The 25,949-nt window shown below is 38.1% G+C and overlaps 1 protein-coding gene across 1 annotated transcript in view; it reads right to left on the bottom strand.

Moving 5' to 3' along the window:
* The window catches only part of LOC149148655 (uncharacterized), a 48,755-nt gene that overhangs the window by 14,060 nt on the left and 8,746 nt on the right, over positions 1-25,949 (bottom strand). The gene's annotated exons all lie outside the window — the stretch shown is intronic.

The following is a 25,949-nucleotide window of genomic DNA, read 5'->3' on the forward strand; positions in this document are numbered from 1 at the left end:
CTTCAGGGTATTCTATGAGTCTTGGATCATGAGCTATCTCCTGGAGATCACACAAACAATCAGTTCCAGTAGATTCCACAACAGAAGCAGAATACGTAGCAGCAGCTGAAGCAACAAAAGAAATTGTGCGGCTTAGGAAAATTCTTGAAGATTTGCAGGTAAAACAAGTACAATCAACTCCACTCATGATTGACAATACCTCTGCAATAAAGTTGGCCAAGAACCCAAAGTTCCATGATCGAACGAAACACATCAATACTAAATATCATCTGATTCGACATCATGTTGAGGCCAAAACAATCCATCTCCGTCATTGTTCCACTAATGAGCAAATTGCAAACATCTTCACCAAAGCACTTGGAAGAGAAAAGCTTGAACGATTCAGAATGATGCTTGGACTCACCAACATCCCTTCAAATTAAAGGGGGGGAATGTTGACACCTAATCATCAGGATTGGGTGAATGTAATTAATGTAAATAAATAATAAGGAATATGAACAGTCATCGGGAGATGAAGTGAACAGTCTCTCCCTCATGTATATAATAAAGACCAACCTGAAGGAATAATATACAAATTGATTTGGTGGAGTTACCACCTGGCCTGACAAAAATAAAAAGGAAATCATTCTCTGAAATTGTAAAACGAAATAGGCTTGAAGAATCCCCTAATATAATAAGAAATTAAGCAATTCATTTTTTCATTTTCAATGAGATTTGAAATGACTAAAATTGTTAAGCTCTGCACAGCAGTTTTTCAAAGATTATAATATCAGAATCTGCCAAAAGTGTATTTTATACCTGCCTATTAATACATCAGTATAAATAATTAAAATGGGCAGTGAAAGTACATTAGGTATTTATCTAAATTCTTATCAAGCTACAATAACAGACTGAAAATTGAAAGGTGTGATGGCAGTTTGTCCAGGAAATTACAGGTTTCTCGGCAGAATGATGGAGTCAGAACTTACTGACTTTTCTGCAAGCCCTGGTCACTTGGGCATATTCCTCACTGATGCGGAGTTCAGACAGTCTTGGGCAGTTGCTGGCTGGTTATCTGGGTTTTCAAGTGGGGGCATGGTAACTTGTGGAGGAGTTACCCAAAGGAGTTGTGTTGAGGAAAAATTGTTATTGATGTCAAAGGATGTCCAGCTAAAGAGGAGAATAACATAGGCTTAAAGATCACTTTAAGACCTTTCCAACAAGATATAGCATGCCCCCTAAGTCCTCTCTATTGAGGAGAAATGAATTTTCTAAGACAAAAAACCACTTATCTGCCCTCCAGTCAAGTCAGTCCTATTTTGGATGACCCAACCAGTATAAGTACATGAGTTTTCTCCTCCATTCAGTCATCAACTCGGTCAAGCAAGAAGACTTGTGTAAGAGAGTGAAAATTTTCACATCTCGTGAACCTAGAAGTAGATTAAAGGAGCAAATTCTTGGTTTTTATTTCCGTTCATGGGTAAGGATTATTGGAGGACTTTTGGATCAGATTTTGGTGCAGAATTTGCCCTATCATTAAAGCAGATTTCAGCCTCCTTGTAGCACAGATTTTGACCTCCTTTGTAGCACAAGAGTTCAACCTTTTTAGCACAGAACTCGGCCCCACTGTGGCTAAATTTGGGCCTATGGCAAGGCACAGAACTTGCCCCCTCTGTGACTGAATTCAGGCCTGTGGCAAGGTGCAGAACTTGGCCCCACTGTGACTGAATTCAGGCCTGTGGCAAGGTGCAGAACTCGGCTCCCCTGTGACAGATTTCGGTCCTGTAATAAGGAGAAGACTCGTCCCCCCTCCCCCTGGGAAAATTCAGCCCTGTTCTTGGAGCAATACTTGGACTTGTATTGACACAAATTTCGGCCTTCTTTCACCTTTATTTTCAGCCTCTTATTGACTCAGATCTCAGCCTGGTAAGTGATTACTTTTTAGCTTGATCAAATCAGATTTAAGGGTCTTTAGACTATAGTTGAAGCAGATCTTAAGCGTCTTTGGAGCAGCCTTTGAAGTGACTTTGGGGCAGACCTTGAAGAGTCTCTGGAGCAGCCTTTGAAGTGATTTTGAAGCAGACCTTGAGGAGCCTTTGGAGCAGTCTTTGAAGAGATTTTGGAGCAACATCTTGAAGCAATTCTTGGAGATACCTTCAGTGGTTGAGCTATATTTGAAGTGTTTTGCAAAGGTTGGGGCCTAAGAGGATTAGTATCCCTATGGGTATACTCAAGAGGCGCTCGTCGCTGCATATCTCTATACACCACAAAATGCCATGACTTGAGGCTGAGTCAATGTGCAGCACCCCACATCCCAGATTCCCATCAATATCACCATCTCCACCACCACGACTCCATAACCCCGGGTGGTTGAACCTCCCCTCCTGAACCTCCTTGCGAGAACTAAGAGGCAAATCTCCCTACATGCCAATGGCGATGTCACTACATCCTGGCTCCTCAGTGACCCCTGTACCCCAAATGTCTGAGAGAAGTCACCACCCCCACCCATGGCCTTGTCTAGTGGCCTGGCAATGCCAACTCCACCAACCAGCTCCTGCATGAGTACATCGAACACCCTACAACTCCATGTACGACCAACCTCCCAGGACAATTCACTAAGTCTGTTTGATCCCCTATCAATCCAACTTGCCACTAGTGCTGACCGAAACTCTGATGGAGATCTGAAGGTTAGTGTACGCTCAGTCGCCGAATCCAACACCGAGCTACATCCATCACCAACCAAATAGCTAATGTGGTGGGGGATCCCACCTAGATCCCAATAATAGTCATGCCTTGGAGCTCCTCTGGTAACCCAAGCCCCTATTGAACTGTGGCCATGGATATCTCCAAACACCTAGTTCGCTCCATCGGGTACCATCTCAACACCTCCCACCATCCAACCTCGTGAGAGGGATCAAACTCAAGAACCCCTATACACATAACAACTCCATCACATGGATGTTGTGCCCTGCACAACACGTATTGCCTCGTCCCACTGACCTGATCAAAGCATAAGATCTGTCTAGGTAACTCTACCTCTCCCTCTCCATTATGCATAGGCAACCCAACAACGATGCAAACCCCATCGATGTATGCCTGAAGAGGGTTGCCATCTGAAAGTACATTAGCTCTGTTGGTTGTCGATGCGCCTGTATGCTCCTCATCGATGGTTAACTCCAAGGATGGTTGCTTATCCTCCTCCACCATGGGATCAACATGAGCCACTAACTACCCCTACCCCTCCACAAATAGCTCATCATGCATAACAACCTCACCATCCTACTGTAGGTGGTTATTTTCTGGAAACTCTGTCACGACTCTAAATAACTTTATGCCGGCTGGCACTTCGTTAATGGACATGTCTCCTGGCACCTCACCAACAGATGGCCCTCTGAGTGTGTGCTCTACTCTCTCCACTAGGGTGTCAACCAGAGCTAGCAAAGGGATCTCCAACAAGGGTGACTCCTGCGTCACACTAGGTACATCGACATGCTACTCACGCTCTTGTGTGCTCTCAACTTCATGCTCAACCTCCTCCTCAGGCTCATGTTATCTAAAGACAGGTCTCCATTAGCAGAAGCGCCTCCTGGTCTCACCCTCTAATTTCCCCTGTCCTGTCCACTCCTTTTGAGGAGTTTTGGTGCCTTGATTATGTCGACTTTCCCTACACAGTGTAAATGGCTTCACCCCTGTGACATACGCACCCCTAGTGTATTGGTTCATCATCTCTCTCAACTTGGCCAACATCTCATCATTTTTACAGATCCCATCCCTGATCTGCTGCTACTCACTCTCCCCTAAGCCATTTTGTCGGTAATTCCACCCATTATTATGCATGCATGCCCATCACCTCCATGATCTTACCGCTACTCCCACAGTTGACCAAGATCATGCTCTGATACCACTGTAATATTCCTAATAGGAAAATACAGTAAATAACAGAATGCAATGAACTAGCTATAGCTATGAAATTCAGAAAAGCACAACCATAGATATTAGAAAAAAGAAATATGAACAAATTCTAAGCCATTGTATTAATAGTGATGAATCTGAGTACAATAGTGAGTATAGAGGAACCTGGGCTTGCTATTGCAAATTGGTGGCAAAATTCAGGTGTCAAAAATGGTTCAAATGCTGACAAATCGCTCCCACAAAAACTATGCCCTACTGTTGGGTTTTTTTAATTGTTGCTGGATGGAAAGAATTGTTGTTTAAACCCTCTAGAGTGCTCAAAAAATTCTGATAAATTAGCTCGTGGATTTTCCCAACAAAACCCAAAAAGGTTTTGGCTCCAAATCAACTCTCCCGAAAACCCACAAAATTGTGTGAATTACCAATTGACTAGTAAAACGCACTACTGAAGGAAAGTGGGTTTCTGGTCTGAATACAGCCCGAATTGCTCTAAAATCACAGTCACAGACTCCTCTCCACATATCCACAAAAACCCAAAAAAGTTTTGGGTTGGTTCTAATTGTCTCCAGTGACCCCCAAGAAGTGCAAATTGCCCAATTTGGCCAAAAACGCAACACAAAATGGAGCAGTTGTAGGATGCACAAAATATGGCACTAAAAACCTCCCACAATCACTGTAAAATATCTCCTCTAAAAATGGCTCCTTTCCCAACCCCCTTTCTTCTTCAAACTCCTCTTCCCTCCACCCTTGCGTAGGTCCAGTCAGTGACCCCCTGCGCAATGCTAAAATGAATGGGAAATGGCTCCTCAAATTCCCAACTCTACAGCCCAACAAAATCACCACAAAATCTAGTTAAAATGACAAGATCTCTTGTAAATCCTCCAGTGCTAGAACCCTTCGTAGTTGGCCTCCCAATGAGTAGTTCGATCTGCCTCTGCACCCAGGGAGAAGCACACTACATTTGCAAGATGATTCAACGTGTCTCCACAAAGGCTCAAAAAGGGTCTCCTACCAATCTCTAAATCTCTCCTAGGGTGACACTCAAAGTTCACTGAAGGTAGAGATGGAATTTCTTGTGCTAAACAGCATTGGTTGACTTGGCTAAATAGCTCAAGAAAACTTGTGTTCAGAAGCAAAATCGTCAAAAGTTCCCAAATAGAGGCCTCCTTGACTTATTTATAGAAGTTGGTCCTCTCTCCCTTGCTAGACCCCATTTTCCACTAACTCGCACCCCCCTTCTTTCTCTCTCTTTCTCCACAAGTGTGAATTATTTCTAGGTATCAAATTTCTTCCTTTTGTGGTCCCCACATTCCACCAAGGTTGTGATTTCTCCTCTTCTCCTAAGTCCATGTTGTCGCACAGATTGCTGCGACAACACTCAGACCGAGGGTTGTCACCTTGATCCCCGATCCCTCCATTAAAATCGTCTCCCGAGGCTAAGTGGGGTAGATCCTATGGGATAAATGAAGACCAATTGTTGACTAGTTGGGTTGGGAGACACAGCAAGGCAATACCAGTACTTGATTGATTTTAGAAATTAATGTACCAATGCCTTATGGAGTTAATGATTAAATGATTATTTATTAAATGTTGCAGAAATATGAACCTTGTAAAACAATCATTTATCATCAAATGACCCAAGCGATGCAAGATGTTTAATAAATGCACAATGCTTAACAATGTTCCAGCAATTAAACTTCAAGAAAAATCAAATGCTTTAAATGATCATAAAATTTAAATGCTGACCAGTTACCACTTTCACATAGCTAACTTCATATAAACATTAAGTGCATTTAACTATAGGAAAGTGGAACATCGATTCCACGAAAGACGCCAAAAAATGAATTTTCAAAATTTTTAAATCTTTTTTTATTTTTTTACAAAAATTCTAAGCTAATCAAAATAAAATAAAATTAAAGTCCTAAACAAGGAAAATATAAATCTAAATCTAAATCTAAATAAAACCTAAAGACTAACCCTTAACTTTTTCTTTTTTTATTTTATGAAATTTTAAACTAAGATCCAAAAAATGAAAAGGAACTTTTTTTTATTTAAAATTAAAAAGACAAAAATCTAAATCTAAATTTTACACCTTATCATATGTACATAATAAAAAAAATAAAAAATTATGAAATCTAAATTCTAAAAAAACTTTTTTATGCCCCTTTTTTATTTATTTTATTTTTTAGTTTTTTGAATATGAAGCTAAACTAAACTAATTCTAAAACTAAAAGAAATCAAAATAAAGCTAACACCTAACAACAACAAAAAATAAAGTCCAAGTATAAAATTAAAATCTAACTCATAATCATAAAATGGACCAGCATCTTGAAAAAAATAAATCTGAACCCAAACTACGCTAACATTAAGCAGAAAAATCGAATTTTTTATTTTTATATTGTTTTATATTTTTTGAAAATCAAAATGAAACAAAATAAATCTAAACATATTTAAGTTTTTTATATTTTTTAAGTTCTAAATTCAAAATTTTAATAAAACAAAACTGGGAAGAAATAATTCTAAAAAAAAACTAAAACTAAACCTTAATTCTAAAACTAAACGAAGACATAAAAGCTAGAACCCAATATAAATAAAACTAAAATCTAACTGAAAATCGAACTTATTATACATACAAATGAATACATACAACTAACCCTAAGCTGCAAACATTAGAGCTAAAAAGAAATTTGAAATCAAAAGAAAAATAAACGCTAACCCTAAGCTGAAACAGTGATATCATATGGTGATATCGAAGTAAACTTATCCAAGCATAAATCTGAGAGCGTGACCCCAGGTCTTACCCACGTCGAATCGTTTTCACTGTTTTTTGCGTTGTGCGTATGCAAGTCCGGATAGTAAAGCATGAGGAGCAGCGTAGTTTTTTTTTTCAGGTGCTGAAGCAGCGTGGAAGGACGCAAGTATGAAGCTGCGTTTGCTGGCAAGAGAGTTGGACTGGGGCAGCGTACTGCGTGATTTTCAATGTTTTTTGCAAGTTTAGCAGCTCGCAGCGTGGCGAAATTTTGACGGCAGATTTGCTAAGAGCTTAAGGGTGAATGGCAGTAGGATGAGTGACTCACAACAGCCGCAGAGAAGGATGGATACAGCGAAGGGAGTTTCGGTGGTAATGGGTGGAGATGGTTGCGTGAAGATGGGCAGCGTGGAGCTACAGTGGATGGGTTCGATGGCAGTGTAGAGATGGGGCTGCGGGTGAACCGAGGATTTCAGTTTTTGTTTTTAATTTATGTTTTTTGCAAAATGGACGTGGAGGAGGCTGCTGCAGTGAAGCGAGAAGGGACAACGATGAAGTTGCGTGAAGGAGGAACGAGCAGTAGATGGAGCCATGGGAGCAGAGGATTCAGGGGATGAGGAGAGAATGCGTGAATGGAAGTTTTTCAGTGTGCAGTGCTGCAGCTTGAAGGATGCAGACCTGGAGGTTTGAACAGTGCACACATGAAACAAAATTTCAAAATCCTTCTGCAAAAAGAAACCCTCCAGGCAGCAGCAGAATACCCTTGAATTTCTTTAGAAATTGTAAAAAATTTAAATCGTCCACTTCGGATTGCTTGATGGAAACCCTGAAAAACTTTTAAAATCTATACCTGCAACCTGCAATGGCAAAAACAGAACATCGAGAAGTAAAGTGTGCCAGAAACAAAACTGAAAACCCTAAAACCAGCTAAAAATTTACAATATTTACAGATTTTTGACTCTTAAGCAGCCAGATTTGTAATTAATCCACAGTAATATTTTCAGATCTCAAATTTAATGTGAGATACTGTTGGAAATACTGGGGGGGTGAATCAGTATTTCTTACCCCTTTTTTAATTGTTCTAGTGATTGCCAAAAGCATATATAGATATGTATATGTATACACAGAACACAGAAATCAACAGCGGGAATAAATGCTTTTATTAAAACTCAAGACAGTGCAATGAAATAAATACAATATAAATATATATCAATCCACTTCAGATTGCTTGATGGAAACCCTGAAAAACTTTTAAAATCTATACCTGCAACCTGCAATGGCAAAAACAGAACACCGAGAAGTAAAGTGTGCCAGAAACAAAACTGAAAACCCTAAAACCAGCTAAAAATTTACAATATTTACAGATTTTTGACTCTTAAGCAGCGAGATTTGTAATTAATCCACAGTAATATTTTCAGATCTTAAATTTAATGTGAGATACTGTTGGAAATACTGGGGGAGGGGGGTGAATCAGTGTTTCTTACCCCTTTTTTTATTGTTCTAGTGATTGCCAAAAGCATATATAGATATGTATATGTATACACAGAACATAGAAATCAACAGCTGGAATAAATTCTTTTATTAAAAATCAAGACAGTGCAATGAAATAAATACAATATAAATATAAATATATATCTGACTGTGAATAGTTGCCAAGCTCCAATTTGGACTCCAGTGAGGCTCCAACCTCCAGAGCACCAACTCTGTTTAGCAGTGGTTCTGCACTTAGGAGCAGCTACCCCTAATTACTTTAGTCCTGTTCAGTTCTGAGGCTCCAACCCAACCTTGGTATACACTGGTATGCCGCTGCACTCTATTCAGCTGAGATTCTCTCACTCCTACTCTCCTGCCTCTGCTGCCTCTACCGCCTCTGCTGCTTTCTGCTGCCTCTTTTGCCTCTGTTGCTTCCACTATCTCACACTCAGATTCTTCACCACAACAACAGCACCAACCGTTCTCTGTTTTTTAATGTTTTATACATTCTCATGCCTTTGTCCATTCGTTCCCGCTTACTCGCTGGCTCTTTGGCTTCCTCCTCGCTCGCTTGAGCTTCAGCTTCCTCAACACTCGCTCGACCTTCTGGCTTCCCTCCTCCATTCGCTTTAGCTTCCTCTGCACTCGAATTAACCAATGCTTCACGGGACACGTTCAAGAGGAAGAGGGCCCGAATAATCCACGGGGTGCACATCTCACTGGTTACGATTGTAATAGCGCTCCTTTAACAATGATTGTGGGCATGCACAGAGTTCAGCTTCATTTAACGGATAGCCATGTCCAATCGCAATCTATTTCGCCATGAATCACCCCATTTACCTAACGTTCAGCCTTCTAAAACTATCGGGAGCATTCCGTAGTGTATTTCTGCCTCTAAACGCCACGCAGGCCAAAAATTCATTTACACAAGAAATATGAGCAAAAACAGTCGAAAAGACTGAAGGGGCGGACTTCAAGCAATATTACACATGCATCTAAACTATATCGGGTCCGCAGCGTTCATCGCAATCGACGCTTGGGTGTGGCAAGGCTTCATAACATATGCGATTTTGACGGAAGCGATAATGCATTGAACCATGTTTTATATGCCTGTCGGGTCCGCAGCTCCACAACATTATCACAATCGGCAATCGCGGCTTCTGGAAGTCTTTTATAAGTCGAGCTCATGACATTGTCGATGGCCGATGGCCGATTCACCACTGGACGCGATATTATATTAAGCCAAGTTGTGATGTCGCATCGGGTCCGCAACGTTCATCGCTATCAGCGATCGCAAAGGGGCCACTTACCACTGTATGACTTCCGCTCCGAATTCCCGATGCGATAATCTCTATCGACGATCGCAATGGTCCACTTGACATATTGTATGACTTCCCCCCCGAAGTCCTGATGCGATATTGTGTGTCGGACCCGACACAGCTCAACACTCCAGCTCATAAGAATTCACGTCCGCTTTCTGCCTCCAATTGTGTATTTTCGGGGATGCATAGTTTGCCCGCCAATAGAGTTAAGGCCACTCTCGATAGTGTAAAAGCATGCATATATATGATTTTGTCCGCTTGCTACATATGTTATGGTGTATTTCGCCTACTATATATATATATATATATATATATATATATATATATTATATATATACATACAGAGCCAAAGAAGAGGAGCACACAGAGCCATAGGAGCAGACAAAGCAACCAAAAGAACTTATATATATATATAAGTTCTTTTGGTTGCTTTGTCTGCTCCTATGGCTCTGTGTGCTCCTCTTCTTTGGCTCTGTCTGCTCCTCTCGTCTCCATCTGCTCCTCTGGTGGCTCTGTTTTACTTGCTCTGTTGCTCCGATGGTTGTTTGCGTCCTCTGGTGGCTCTGTCTCCTCCTCTTGGCTCTGTCTACTCCTTGAATATTGCCATATTGACATCAAAGACAATCTGTGTCCAACAGATACTTCAGAAAACCCTTCATGCATTCATAAAAAATTTCAAATGATAAGCCCGGGATAAAAACTGGCTGGGCTCTTTCAGAAAACACAATCCAGGAGTTGGCTGGTTCAGCCGAGAACTTCCCTGAACGCTCGATAAAGAAAAGGGATTTCCTGCACAGCTTAAAATCAACTATTGACATAGAGGGACAAAACAATAGTGAAATCCAGATCAAATGGAGATACCTTCCATTATATTTCAAAAATCTAAACTATCATTCAAACCCCAGTGATCAAACAAGATCTATGTTGCGGGGGAGCGCCCCCCCCCCTCGAACCCGCTCCCGAATCGCGCTCCGGGCGGGAGCGCGCTCCCAAAATCGCTCCCGGATGGGAGCGATTTTCGAGAGCGCGCTCCCTTAAAAAAAATTGCGCTCCCTGGTCTGTTAGGAAGCGATATAGGGAGCGATCGCTCCGGCGCTCCCGGAGCGATTTTTAACGCTCGGGAGTGATCGGGGAGCGATCGCTCCCGGATCACTCCCAGGCATTAAAAATCGCTCCGGGAGCGATTCGAGCCGGGCCGGGAGCGGTTCGGCGAAAAAAAAAAAATCCGCGGACCCGAAAAATAAAAATAAAAATTAAAAAAAAAATTGGGTTTTAAAAGCCCAATGGGCCAAAAAAAATTCATTCTAACTTCATTGAGCTTGAGTTTGGAGCTGGAGCAAGAGCAAAGGAGCGAGGAGCAAGTGCTGAGGAGCGAGGAGCAAGTGCCAAGGAGCGAGGAGCAAGCCTGCAGAGGTAAGTAACTTAGTAATTTAGTTAGTTTAGCTGGTTAGATAGTAATTTAGTTAATTTAATTTAATTGTTTGAGTTTAAAATCATGTATTTAAATTAAATTAATAAATTAAATTAATTAATCCCAATAAATTAAATTAATTTGCAGATTCAAGAATCAAAACCCTACAAACATCAAACACCATGGACCTGGCTATATTTATTGGCATTTTCCTCTTCCTGGTCCCTTTTATGGTTATTATGGTGCTGGAGAGTAGGAAACGGAGGGGGCCCCAAACTGAAGAGGGGGATGAAGAAGCCGAAGAAAGTCAAATGGGTGAAAACCCCGATGAGGAGGAGCTGGAGGAGGGTGAACATGACCCTCAAAAAACTAAACAAGACCAAACTCCATTGTGGAAATATGTTCACAGGGCTGAAACAGGGAGAGGGGGTGGAACCACTAAATTTCATTGCCCCCATTGCAACACTGATTACACAGGTTCATACACCCGTGCTAGAAGACACCTCTGCGGGAAAAGGCCATGGGATGGAGAGAAACAAATAGGAATCAAAACTTGTACAGCGGTGTCAACAGCGGATAGAGCCAAATACATAAGGGAAGAGGAGGAAGCCCAATACAGAACAAAAAAATCAAGGTGCTTCTTTGAACCAAGCTCACAATCACAAAGAACTCCTTCAGCATCCTCCCAAGGCAGTGGATATGGACATGGAGGCACAGGGTCATCATCTTTAAGGCGTAGAACCATATCAGATTTCCTTGATGAGGGGTGTAGGAATGATGTGGATTCAAAAGTTTACAGGTTTCTCTATGCATGTGGGATACCATTCAATGTTCTACGCTCACCTTATTGGCACGAAATGGTTTCTGCCATAAATGATGCCCCTAAAGGATACAAGAGCCCTGGGTATGACAAGGCAAGAACCGTTGGCCTTGATCATGAAAAAGCAAAAATATCACATTCTTTGAATAAAATGACAAGTTCTTGGACTGACCATGGGGTGTCCATTGTATCTAATGGATGGACAAATGTAAAAGGCAAGCCATTGATAAGTGTTCTTGCTGTGTCCCGAAGTGGTCCCATCTTTCTAGCTGCACATGATTACTCAGACAAGTTCAAGACCGCCATCAACATTGCAGAAGCATTACTTGAAACAATTGAGCGTATTGGCCCATACAATGTCACCCAAGTCATCACTGATAATGCTCCTAATTGTAAGGCAGCGGGAGCAATTATTGAGGATAAATACCCCAACATATTTTGGTCTGGATGTTTGGTTCACACATTGAACCTTCTGTTGCATGATATTGTCAAAAACAAAAATAAACAATACCAATGGATTGGTGATTTGTACAAGAAAGGCAAACAAATGATAAAATTTATTACAAATCATAGCAATACCCATGGCCTTTTCCGCAGTCACTCGAGATTGGAGTTGCTGAAGATTGCGAAGACTAGATTTGGTAGCTATTACCTCACCTTCAGGCGCCTTTTGAAGGTAAGAGAGGCATTAGCTAGCATGGTATCAAGTCCACATTGGCAGGTGTTAAAGGAAAGGGCTACAAATGTACCTGACATGGCAGGTTTTGAAATGGTGGAGGAGGCCGCTCTTGATGGGCAGTTTTGGACAAGTGTGAGGCAGGTATTGGATTTCACCAAGCCAATTTATCACATGATTCGGTTTGCAGATACAGACAAACCAATGATTGGCGAGGTGTATGAGCAAATGGATACCATGTTGGGGGAAATAAAAGAAATTGTTCATAATAGAGATCCCAACTTGTACAAACCGATTCATGATTGTGTGTGTGAACGGTGGAATAGGCTTAACCTTCCACTACATTGCTTGGTGTATATCCTTACGCCAAAATACTACTCTACATCTTGGTTGGGCCAACCTGCAGTAGGGGTTGGGGTTAGGACCAAACCCATTTAGATCCAGAGGTAACTAAAGGATATTTGGAAGCATTAGAAAAGTTGGTACCTGACAGGGAGGAATGTGCAGCTGTGCACCTTGAAATAGGCAGATACTTCAGTGGCACTGGTTTGTATGGTAACTTCCATGCAATGGACGACAAAGATAAATTTGAATCTCTCAAATGGTGGGAAACATATGGCAGCCACGGACTTTTGCCAAAATTGGCAAAAAAGGTTCTTTCACAGGTTGTAAATTCTTCTTCTACAGAGAGGTGTTGGAGCACCTACAGCTATATACATAATGTGAAAAGAAACAGACTCAATGAAAACCGAGTAGAAAGCTTGGTTTATGTGCACTACAACTTGAGGTTGTTGAGTCATTACTGTGATCGGGCTAATGAGGATCCCACATATAAAATTTTTGGAGGATAGCATTGTACATATTGAAGAACTAGAAGAGGAACTTGTAAGGGATGAAAATGAAGCAGCAGCCATGCCACCTCCACCTCCACCTCCACCATCCAGTAGCAGTGCTCGAGGTCTGAGTCTTGTTCCTTTGCTGTCGCCACCTCCATCTACACCCTCGCATGGAGGTTCTAGTTCTGGTCGTCGGTCTGTGCGGGAGACTCCTAGAAGACCACCACGACCTGCTTATACTCCTGGAGACTCTCGTGGCAAGGGCCACATGTAGATTTACAGTTTACTTGTCTTTTTTAGTTTCTATTAGACTTTAGTTTTCATAACTATTGAGTTTTGAGTCTGTTGACCACTACTGATCAACTACCCATGCAGTACACCCCCTCTTTTCTTGGCAGAAAGGGGTTTCACCTGATCGACGTGTCCGTGCCATCTTGCAGTCATCAGCAGCTTGATCATTTTAATTGTAAACCCAGTCTGCATGTATAAATTGTAAATAATCTTAGCAGATATGAGTCGTTTATGTAAAATTGCCTAGGTGGACCTAACTTTCTAATGATAATCTACGTCCCGCAAGGTTTTTCGTCTCACCGATCTATGATCGGCAGAGTTTTCCTTCAGCCTGACCCCAAAGCCGGGATGGATTTTGTTATTAGAACTTTAGGAGAATCCTAGTGTGTTAATCTGTTAGATTATAGTTGTGTCGCAGAACTGGGTGGTTTATGAGGGTCTATGTTAAGTGGGTTTGTCCCCTTAAGATGTAAATGGTAAAAGTCATGATGTAATGTGTCTTGAGGGTTGAAAAATGTTTTAAATCCCCTCATGAGTCCTAAGTCCTAGGTCCTAGGTGATGTTTCCTAAGGCCTAGTTCGATGATCCATTTGAGAAAATAAATAAAAATAATAAAATAATAAAATAAATAAAAATTAAAAAATTAAAAAATCAAATAAATAAATAAAATAATAATAATAAAAAATTATAAAAATAGAGCAAAAACCCTAAATAATAAAATAATAATATTTTGAGTGAATGCATGCAAAATATTATTTTTAATAATAAGTTAACAATTTCGACGGATGAGATTAAGGGATGTCTTGATCCTCATCGACGGTCGAGAGCATTTCGACATGGATCACTCGAACTAGCCGTTGGGATCATTTCCTTTAAATAGGGTGCTAGGGGTCATTTCAGAGAGGGGATCTGTGAGTCTGGTACTCAAGAAGCTCTCTTGTAAATCTGTTTCTGGTTAATAAAAGAAGACTTTGGGGTCCAAATCTTGCTGGTGTTACTCTCTGGAAGTGTTGTGAGCTGATTTAGTTTCTGCATATTTTATTTTCAGCCATTAATAGTAGCTTATTGTAGAGTATTGTAAGCACAGGTATCTTGTTCACTTGCTAGGGTTTGAGTGTTGTTTGGGTTTCTGAAGTAATGGCAGGTATCTCCATTACTTTTTGAGATCTAGCAGCATTTTTGCCCTCTTTACTAATGGTTGTTCTGAGCTGTGCAAAAAACCCTTACCGAAGAAAAATGGTGGGCGTTTGGGGAAGTTCTCGGCTAAACCAACCAACTCCCGCAAGCATTTTTTGCTTAGCCCAGTTGGATTTCATCCTGGGTCTGTCATTCAGTTTATTTTTCTTTAATTTGCATGAGAGATTTTCTGAAGTGCTTCATAGTGAAAATCTGAAATTTTTTTTAAAATATTTATGTTCTTATTGCTAAATCTGGATGTTAAAAGGCCAAAATCTGTAAATTAATTAAGCTGATCTAGGGTTTCAAATATTTTTGCTTTATGCAGTTTTCATTAGGGTTTTGTCTCTTTGCAATAACAGGTACATGTGGTCGGTCTAGAAATTTTCGGGGTTTTCCTCATCGACCTGCACTTCATGAAATTTCAAAATTTTTTGGGCTGCCGATAGCAAGAGCGTGTCTCTTTCTCACATAGGCTTGTCTCAAGTTTTTGCGTTGAATAACAAATCTGAATCAGCAGATCCGTTCATCACTTCAGGCAAATCTGCGTGGTTTCAGTCTCTTGCAAGAGATCACGCCACTCTTTGCGAACACTCAGGAAATTTCGCTGTCTGCCGTCTAAAAAGAAATCGTTGCCACGCAGGCCAGTTGATTTTCATCACGTCAACTGCTTCGACCTGTGCATAAAAGGGAAAAGATCTGTCGTCTCTTGCAAAATACACTGCTCTCAAACGACCTTCATCCGCCATCGAGCACCAGGCGCTGGCCTCAAAGCTACCCACGCGTTCTTTCAATCGCCCTTTGGTCACCGAAGGCTGCATTCTTTCAAACAGTAGCACGAAATTTTATCAGGACTGTAGCATTCATCATTATTTTTTGAAAGTCCGTGGCTCAGTGCTGTAGCGTGTAGCATTTCCGATTTGCCCAGCGTTTTCCCTTGGTTGTATGCGAGTTATCTGGAAGGGTCATCCGCAATCTTCAGGACGGTCTTAGACTTTCGATCTCCACTGAAATTACGAGTATCTCTGAGCTCGAAATCCATCTGATATGTGGTATGGTGAGTAGCAGTCGATTCATTTTCATAGCGCAGGTAAGAAAGCATGCCCCTTCTGGCTATCGAAAACCTTCGTGAGCTTCACTCGTCCACCGTCAATGTGCTGGTAGGGTTACGCAGGCCTTCACGCCAGGTAAATCATTTTCTTATTTGCAGTCATCGCGTTTGGTCATCGTTTGTTATCATTAGCTCACGTTTCTTTTAGGTTTGAAATTTAAATTTTTTTTTTTTTTTTACATCGTAGGTTTTGTAAAGAAATAATAAAAAAAAAGGGATATGATCGAGTTTTTTTTTTTCTTTTTATATATATATAATTTAGGTTTCATTTCATATTTAATTTAGGGTCTTAGACTTTAGAGTAGATTAGTTTAAATTTTAATTTTTTTTTAAGTTTGTTTTAAAATTATAAAAGCAAAAAAAAAAAAAAAAAAATTAAGTCTTTAATTAGGGTTTTTTTTTATATTTTGTTTAACTTTTAGATTTAAGCTTTAGCCCCAGATTTAGATTTAGATTAGATTTTGTAACCTTTTTATTTTTATTTAATTTTTCTTAGCTTAAGTTTTAGAATAGATTTAAATTTTGATTTTTCGTTATAAAAACTTTCTTTAAAAAAAAAAAGTTTCAATTTTAAATTTTGTTTTAGTTAGATTTTTTTGTTTTAAATTTTTTGCCAAAAAAAAAAATAAATAAATAAATTTTGAAGAAAGCATAAAAAAAATTTGTGGGAAATATTTTTTGGCTCGGGAATTACCTATGCTTCATCTTTTATGCTGAGGTTGAAAATTTTTCAAGTCGAGATACGAATATGATATCTGGTTAATGATTTATGATTCCTCGTGGTGGTTTAAAGCATTCATCTTTTCAAAATTTTCAGTTGCTGGATATCGTGTTGGTCATTGTAAGAGCATTGTGAGTTTAACTGATATTTTGTGATGACAAATGATTGTTGTTCACGGTTTATGTTTCTATATCATCTAACAAGTAATCTTTTTTAACAACAATATCTTAAGGCACTGGTCTGCTAAATTAATCAAATCCTTTTAGTGCTTTTCATATCGTGTCTCCCAACCAACTGATCGACAGTTGGTCTTCTTCATCATTTCGAAGGGTCTACCCCCTTTAGCCGTGGGAGACAGGCTTAAACGGAGGGATCGGGGATCAGAGTGACAGCCCCCGGTCTGAGCGTTGTCGTGTCAATCTGCGCAACAACAGAGTTCTTGACTCTTGACTCTTGACTCTTTCATATCATAATAATATTTTTTGTAAACATTATATCACTGTGACAATGAAAATTTGAAGTTTGAAGTTGGGCCTTGGCAATTATAACTCATTGGTAATGATTGTGAATTATGAATATGATGCTTTGTGAAAGACTAAAGTTGTTTCATTTCATCTCATTATTCATGTTTCATTTTATAAATTTTTAACATTTCATATCATGTTAACAGTTAGAAGTTAGGACTTAGAAATATCTTTGATATTACTTCTTGTAATGGTTAAACTTAGCTTACAAGTACAACTTTGGTGATCAATGATGATAAATGTTATTGAATTTTCAATTCTGAAAGCTTGAAGTTGAAACTTTAAGATTGAATTTGATGAATCGTGATTTATAAGACTCAATATGTTGCAGTTGTAATATGTATTTTACTAACTTGTGGACATAGTCGATGACGATTATAATTTCTAGATGATTGATGTGATATGGTTCAATGATCAATCTATGTTTTTTTTATGTTTTTTATGTCTAATTCATCATTCTACATGTTTTTGTTGACATATATGTATCAAAAATTAAAAAATATAAAATATATATATATATTTTAAATAATCGCTCCCGGATTCGCTCCCAAACCGGGAGCTTCTGAAAATGGTCGCTCCCGCTCCCACTCCCAAGCAACATTGGACAAGATATTTGTGCCTAGATCAATCTTCATCAAGCTATTATCAATGGCTGAAAATAAAATTATGCAGAAAAAAATAAAACATTTTACAACATTTTCAGAAGAGTAACACCAGCAAGATTTTCAACACCAAAGTCTTTCTTTATTGCACAAAAAATGACTACAAGAGAGCTTTCTTTAGCACCAGACTCTAAGATCCAATCTAATCTCAAATGACCCCTGACATCCTATTTAAAGAAAAATTCCCAACGGCTAGTTCGAGTGATCCATGTCAAAATGATCTCGACCATCAATGAAGATCAAAATTTCTTTTAATCTCATCCGTCAAATTTTTAGATGCATTTTAATATATTAAAAAATTGAAATTGTGCATTTATTTTCTCAAAACTTTGACTTATTATTATTTTATTTTATTTTTCAAAGTTTATTTTTAATTTATTATTTTTTTAAATTTTATTTTATTTTTTTATTTTTTAGTTATTTTAAATTTTTTAAATTTTTTTAATTATTTTTTTTTTATTTTTTTATTTTATTTTTTATTATTTATATCTTTTATTTTTTTATTTTTTTTTTGGATCCTCAAACTTAGCCTTTGAAAAAATCACCTAGGACTTAGGACTTGTGAGGGGATTAAAACATTTTCTAACCCTCAAAACACTTTACATCATGACTTTTACAATTTTACATATCAAGGGGAAAAACCCATTTGACATAGACCCTCATAGACCCTAGTTCTGCGACACAAATATAATCTAGCAGATCACACAATTTGTAATAACCTAACCAAATAGTTAGAATTATTTCCAAATTACTTTTACATAGACTCAAAGCACACTAGAATTCCCCTAAGATTCTAATGACAAAATCCATTCCGGCTTTGGGGTTAGGCTGAAGGAAAACTCTGCCGATCATGGATCGATGAGACAAAAAACCATCCAAAACGTAGATTATCACTAGAAAATTAGGTTTACCTAGGCAATTTACATAAATGACTCAGATCTGCTCAGATTATTTACAATTTACACATGCAAACTGGGTTTACAACATAACATGATCGGGTCGACGATGACTGTCAAATGGCACGGACACGTCGATCAAGCGCTATCCCTTTTGTCGAAAAAGGAGGTGTACTGCTATGTGTAGTTGACATGTAGTGGTCAACATATGGCTCTACTTGGGGACACGTTGCTGCACTATAGGAATGTGAGAATCCAGAATCTGCATCCACTCAACACACAACAAAACATAATTAGCGTCCATCCAAAAATCATCATATAACATTAAGCACAGGAAATATATAAGCTCTTCATTTATTATCTGGAAAAGTAAATCTAATCCTAAAACAGAAATGAAAATGTTGAAAAACCAAGGAGTAAGGTTAGAAATACAGAGGATGCCCCATGGCATCAGATGTGTTCAATATAGTGTATACTAAGCATTTGCCTTCTTTCAGGCAAATCTGTCGGATACTTCTCAAATGTGCCATGTCCAATTTTGCATACAGTAGGACTTTTTCCTATCCGAAAATCAAGCTGCTCGCAGCCGTTTGATCCATCAAATCTTTTTCTCATTTTCTTTTTCTTGCGTTTTTCTTCGTGGCAGGCTGTATCATTGATGACATGGAAGTTTCTGCTTCAAAGCTCTCAGATGAAGTATGTAAGATCTGCGTGACATGTTTTTCTTCATTCTGCATCTGCCCTGCCAAGGATAATGGATCAATCTCATAGGTGCCATGAGTTATAACTTGATCTTCTATGACTGGTGGATTAACCGTGTGAGCATCAATATGATTATTAATTTCCCTTTTATCCAGGTCACCTTCAATTATCCACTTTTCAATGGAACAAAGGACCTCATAATAAGATGGAGCTTGTTGCAACAGATAAAGATGTTCCTGATCTATTGACGTTCCCTGGTTTCTTTCATCCTCTAATAGCTGTTGAAAGTTCTGACCCTGTATTGCAATGGCATCCATCTGACTAGAGTGTTTAACCTTCATAGCACTAATTTCCCTGGCGTGGTCTTCTTCCATATATTTTATTACTTTATCATTCTTTTCCTTTATGATCATCAAGCAATGTTGCATAGAGTTTATCTCTTTCTTATGATTTGCTTGCATGGTAGCCAACTGATTATTATGATCGAATGTCATGATAGTCATTTCTTCATCCATAGTTAATAACTTGTTTTGCATAGAATTAATTTCCCTATCATGATTAGCTTTCATGGTCGTCATATTTTCCTCTAAGCCTGATAACTTGCTTTGCATAAAACTAATTTTTGTGTCATGATTAGTCTTCATGGCCTCAATTTCCTTAGCATGTTGATTTTGCATGATCTCCATCTCCCTATTACGTTTTTCCAGGTGGGTGCATAAAGTTCTCACATCATTGGTGTAATTAGCTTGATTGATCTCCATATTTTTTACCAGCCGCATTAGTTCTTGTATAATTTGCTTCTGATCTTCCTTTTCATTGTCGACACTAATTTTATAATTTGTCCCTGCTTTTCCACTATCATGGATTTGATCTGCAATGGTACAGGTGGATGGCACATTCTGATATGAAGAATTGTCTTGAAACCTTTCATCGACAACTGGACCTTTTATAAGATTACTTTCATGCACAAGGCGAGCTATCTGGATCACCATATCTATCTTTAAAAGCATCGACAATGTCTTGTAAATAAGTGAAAGAATCTTCAGGACAATTATTAAACCAATTCAAAGCATCACCCTCTAAAGAACGGACAAATAGACGCATTTTGACATCTTCATGATTATATTGAGGAAGTCTACAATATATGATCATTATACAAGTAAACTTGTTTAAATGCTTTCTAACAGCGATTGAATCACCACCTGAGAACAAAAGTAATTTAGAAATGGCCTCTTCCGGAAAATCATGGAGATCATCAGTAAAATGACATGGTTTAAACGAATAATCCATGATGAATAACGAGGGACCAAATGGATGATAGAACGAGATCTCTACTCAAGAAAATCAATAGATGAAGAAGTGGAGTCGCCACTTGAACAATGAATCTAATTCTAGGATCCAAAAAGCAACAAACAAGCTGATATGAGGGAGGCTTTTTGTCTGGGAAAAATAAAAGAAATAAAATGGAGTCGCCACCCAAACAAGAAACGAATCGAAAAGTAGTTGCTGATATGACGAAAGATAAGGTGATGAAAAGATCCAAATGATGCCAAAAAATGTTGAATCTGCCAGCTCAAATGAGAGATGAGAGATGAAAGGATAAGAAATGAGAAGATGAATGTCGTTGAAATGATAGGGACAGAAAAACTTTGTCTCCTCCAACGGCGCCAAAAAATGTTGTCGCACAGATTGCCGCAACAACGCTCAGACCGAGCACTCTCACCTTAATCACCGAAACCGAGCACTGTCACCTTAATCCCCAACCCCTCCGTTTAAGTAGTCTCCCGAGGCTAAGGGGGGTGGACCCTATGGGATGAATGAAGACCAATTGTGGACCAGTTGGGTTGGGAAACACAGCGAGGCAATACCAGTACTTGATTGATTTTAGGAATTAATGTCCCAATGCCTTATGGAGTTAATGATTAAATGATTATTTATTAAATGTTGCAGAAATATGAACCTTGTAAAACAATCATTTATCATCAAATGACCCAAGCGATGCAAGATGTTCAATAAATGCACAACGCTTAACAATGTTCCAGCAATTAAACTTCAAGAAAAATGAAAAGCTTTAAATGATCATAGAATTCAAATGCTAACCAATTACCACTTTCACATAGCTAACTTCAAATAAACATTAAGCGCATTTAACTATAGAAAAGTGGAACATTGATACCACGAAAGACGCCAAAAAATGCATTTTCAATTTTTCAAAATTTTCAAAATTTTTACATATTTTTGTATTTTTTTACAAAAATTCTAAGCTAAAAATCAAAATAAACAAAATTAAAGTCCTAAATAAATCAAATCTAAATCTAAATCTAACACCTTATCGTATGTACATAAAATAAAAAAAAAATAAATAAATAAATATATATATATATATATATATATATATATATAAAATCTAAATTCTAAAAAAACATTTTTTATGCCTCTTTTTTATTTATTTTATTTTTTGATTTTATGAATATGAAGCTAAACTAAACTAATTCTAAAACTAAAAGAAATGAAAAGAGAAATAAAATAAAATAAAAAAAGAGCTAACACTTAACAACAACAAAAAATAAAGTCTAAATATAAAATTAAAATCTAACTCATAATCATAAAATGGACCAGCATCTTGAAAAAAATAAATCTGAACCCAAACTACGCTAAGTAACATAAAGCAGAAAAATCGAATTTTTTATTTTTATATTGTTTTATATTTTTTGAAAATCAAAATGAAACAAAATAAATCTAAACATATTTAAGTTTTTTATATTTTTTAAGTTCTAAATTCAAAATTTTAATAAAACAAAACTGGAAAGAAATAATTTTAAAAAAAAAACTAAAACAAAACCTTAATTCTAAAACTAAACGAAGACATAAAAGCTAGAACACAATTTAAATAAAACTAAAATCTAACTGAAAGACGAACTTATTATACATACAAATGAATACATACAACTAACCCTAGTTGCAAACGTTAGAGCTAAAAAGAAATTCGAAATCAAAAGAAAAATAAACGCTAACCCTAAGCTGAAACGGTGATATCATATGGTGAAATCGAAGTAAACTTATCCAAGCATAAATCTGAGAGCGTGACCCCAGGTCTTACCCACGTCGAATCGTTTCACTGTTTTTTGCGTTGTGCGTATGCAGGTCCGGACAGTAAAGCGTGAGGAGCAGCGTGGTTTTTTTTTTTTTTTTTTTTTTTTTTTTTGCAGGTGCTGAAGCAGCGTGGAAGGACGCAAGTATGAAGCTGCGTTTGCTAGCAAGAGAGCTGGACTGGGGCAGTGTACTGCGTGATTTTCAATGTTTTTTGCAAGTTTAGCAGTTGGCAGCGTGGAGAAATTTTGACGGCAGATTCGCTGAGAGCTGAAGGGTGAATGGCAGCAGGATGAGTGACTCACAACAGCCGCAAAGAAGGATGGATGCAGCTAAGGGAGTTTCGGTGGTAATGGGTGGAGATGGCTGCGTGAAGATGGGCAGCATGGAGCTACAATGGATGGGTTCGATGGCAGTGTAGAGAAGGGGCTGCGGGTGAACCGAGGATTTTAGTTTTTGTTTTTATTTTTATGTTTTTTGCAGAGTGGACGTGGAGGAGGTTGTTGTAGTGAAGGGAGAAGGGACAACGATGAAGCTGCGTGACGGAGGAACGAGCAGCAGATGGAGCCATGGGAGCAGAGGATGCAGGGGATGAGGAGAGAATGCGTGAATGGAAGTTTTTCGGTGTGCAGTGCTGCAGCTTGAAGAATGCAGACCTGGAGGTTTGAACAGTGCACACATGAAAAAAAATTCAAAATCCTTCTGCAAAAAATAAACCCTCCAGGCAACAGCAGAAAAACCTTGAATTTCTTCAGAAATTGTGAAAAATTTAAATCAATCCACTTCAGATTGCCTGATGGAAACCCTGAAAAACTTTTAAAATCTATACCTGCAACCTACAATGGCAAAAACAGAACACCGAGAAGTAAAATGTGCCAGAAACAAAACTGAAAACCCTAAAACCAGCTAAAAATTTACAATATTTATAGATTTTCGACTCTTAAGCAGCTAGATTTGTCAATAATCCACAGTAATATTTTCAGAATTTAAATTTAATGTGAGATACTTCAGAAAACCCTTCATGCATTCATAAAAAATTTCAAATGATAAGCCCGGGATCAAAACTGGCTGGGCTCTTTCAGAAAACACAATCCGGGAGTTGGTTGGTTAAGCCGAAAACTGCCCGAACGCCCAGTAAAAAAAAGGGATTTCCTGCACAGCTTAAAATCAACCATTAACATAGAGGAAGAAAACAATAGTGAAATCCAAATCAAATGGAGATCCCTGCCATTATATTTCAGAAATCTAAACTATCATTCAAACCCCAGAGTCAGACAAGATACCTGTGCCTAGATCGATCTTTATTAAGCTATTATCAATAGTTGAAAATAAAATTATGCAGAAAAATAAAACATCTTACAGCATTTTCAGAAGAGTAACACCAACAAGATTTTCAACCCTAAAGTCTTTCTTTATTGCACAAAAAATGACTACAAGAGAGCTTTCTTTAGCACCAGACTCTAAGATCCAATCTGATCTCAAATGACCCCTGACACCCTATTTAAAGTAAAAATTCCCAACGGCGAGTTTGAGTGATCCATGTCAAAATGATCTCGACCATCGATGAGGATCAAAATCCTTTTTAATCTCATACGTCGAATTTTTAGATGCATTTTAATATATTAAAAAATTGAAATTTTGCGTTTATTTTCTCAAAACTTTGACTTATTATTATTTTATTATTTTATTTTATTTTTCAAATTTTTATTTTTTATTTATTCGTTTTTAAATTTATTTTATTTTTTTATTTTTTACTTTTTTTTAATTTTTTTAAATTTTTAAATTTTATTTTTTATTATTTATATCTTTTATTTTTATTATTTTTTTTTTGGATCCTCAAACTTAGCCTTTGGAAAAATCACCTATGACCTAGGACTTAGGACTTATGAGGGGATTAAAACATTTTCTAACCCTCAAAACACTTTACATCATGACTTTTACAATTTTAAATCTCACGGAGAAAAATCCATTTGACATAGACCCTCATAGACCACCCAGTTCTCTGACACAAATATAATCTAACAGATCAAGTAATTTGTAATAACCTAACCAAATAGTTAGAATTATTTTCAAATGACTTTTACATAGACTTGAAGCACACTAGGGTTACCCTAAGATTCTAATGACAAAATCCATTCCGGCTTGGGGTTAGGCTGAAGGAAAACTCTGCCGATCATGGATCAATGAGACAAAAAACCTTCCGAAACGTAGATTATCACTATAAAATTAGGTTTACCTAGGCAATTTACATACATGACTCAGATCTGCTCAAATTATTTACAATTTATAAATGCAAACTGGGTTTACAACATAACATGATCGGGTCGACGATGACTGTCGAATGGCACGGACACGTCGATCAAGCGTTATCCCTTTTGTCAAAAAAGGGGGTGTACTGCTATGGGTAGTTGACACGTAGTGGTCAACATATGGATCTACTTGGGGACATGTTGCTGCATTGTAGGAATGTGAGAATCCAAAATTTGCATCCACTCAACACACAACAAAACATAAGTAGCGTCCATCCAAAAATCATCATATAACATTAAGCACAGGAAATATATAAGCTTTTCATTTATTATCTGGAAAAGTAAATCTAATCCTAAAACAGAAATGAAAATGCTGAAAAAACAAGAAGTAAGGTTAAAAATACAAAGGATGCCCCATGGCATCAAATGTGTTCAATATAGTGTATACTGAGCATTTGCCTTCTTTCAGGCAAATCTGTCGGCTGCTTCTCGAATGTGCCATGTCCAATTCTGCATACGATAGGACTTTTTCCTATCCGAAAATCAAGCTGCTCGCAGCCGTCTGATGCATCAAATCTTTTTCTCATTTTCTCTTTCTAGCGCTTTTTCTTCGTGGCAGGCGGTATCACTGATGACGTGGAACTTTCTGCTTCAAAGCTCTCAAATGAAGTATGTAAGATTTGCGTGACATGTCATTCTTCATTCTGCATCTGCCCTGCCAAGGATGATGGATCAATCTCATAGGTGCCATGAGTTATAACTTGATCTTCTATGACTGGTGGATTAACCGTGTGAGCATCAATCTGATTATTAATTTCCCTTTTGTCCAGGTCACCTTCAATTATCCACTTTTCAATGGAACAAAGGACCTCATAATGATGGAGCTTGTTGCAACAGATAAGGAGGTTCCTGATCTATTGACGTTCCCTGGTTTCTTTTATCCTCTAACAGCTGTTGAAAGTTCTGAACCTGTATTGCAATGGCATCCATCTGACTAGAGTGTTCAACCTTCATAGCACTCATTTCCCTGGCATGGTCTTCTTCCATATCTTTTATTACTTTATCGTTCTTTTCCTTTATGATCATCCAGCGACGCTGCATAGATTTTATCTCTTTCTTATGATTTGGTTGCATGGTAGCCAACTGATTATTATGATCGAATGTCATGATAGTCATTTCTTCATCCATAGTTAATAACTTGTTTTGCATAGAATTAATTTCCCTATCATGATTAGCTTTCATGGTTGTCCTATTTTCCTCTAAGCCCGATAACTTGCTTTGCATAAAACTAATTTATGTGTCATGATTAGTCTTCATGGCCTCAATTTCCTTAGCATGCTGATTTCGCA

This window comes from Pinus tabuliformis, chromosome 9 (genome assembly GCF_031772625.1).
Source record: "Pinus tabuliformis cultivar Carrire ecotype Pingquan chromosome 9, CPIR1, whole genome shotgun sequence".
NCBI classification, from domain to species: domain Eukaryota; kingdom Viridiplantae; phylum Streptophyta; class Pinopsida; order Pinales; family Pinaceae; genus Pinus; species Pinus tabuliformis.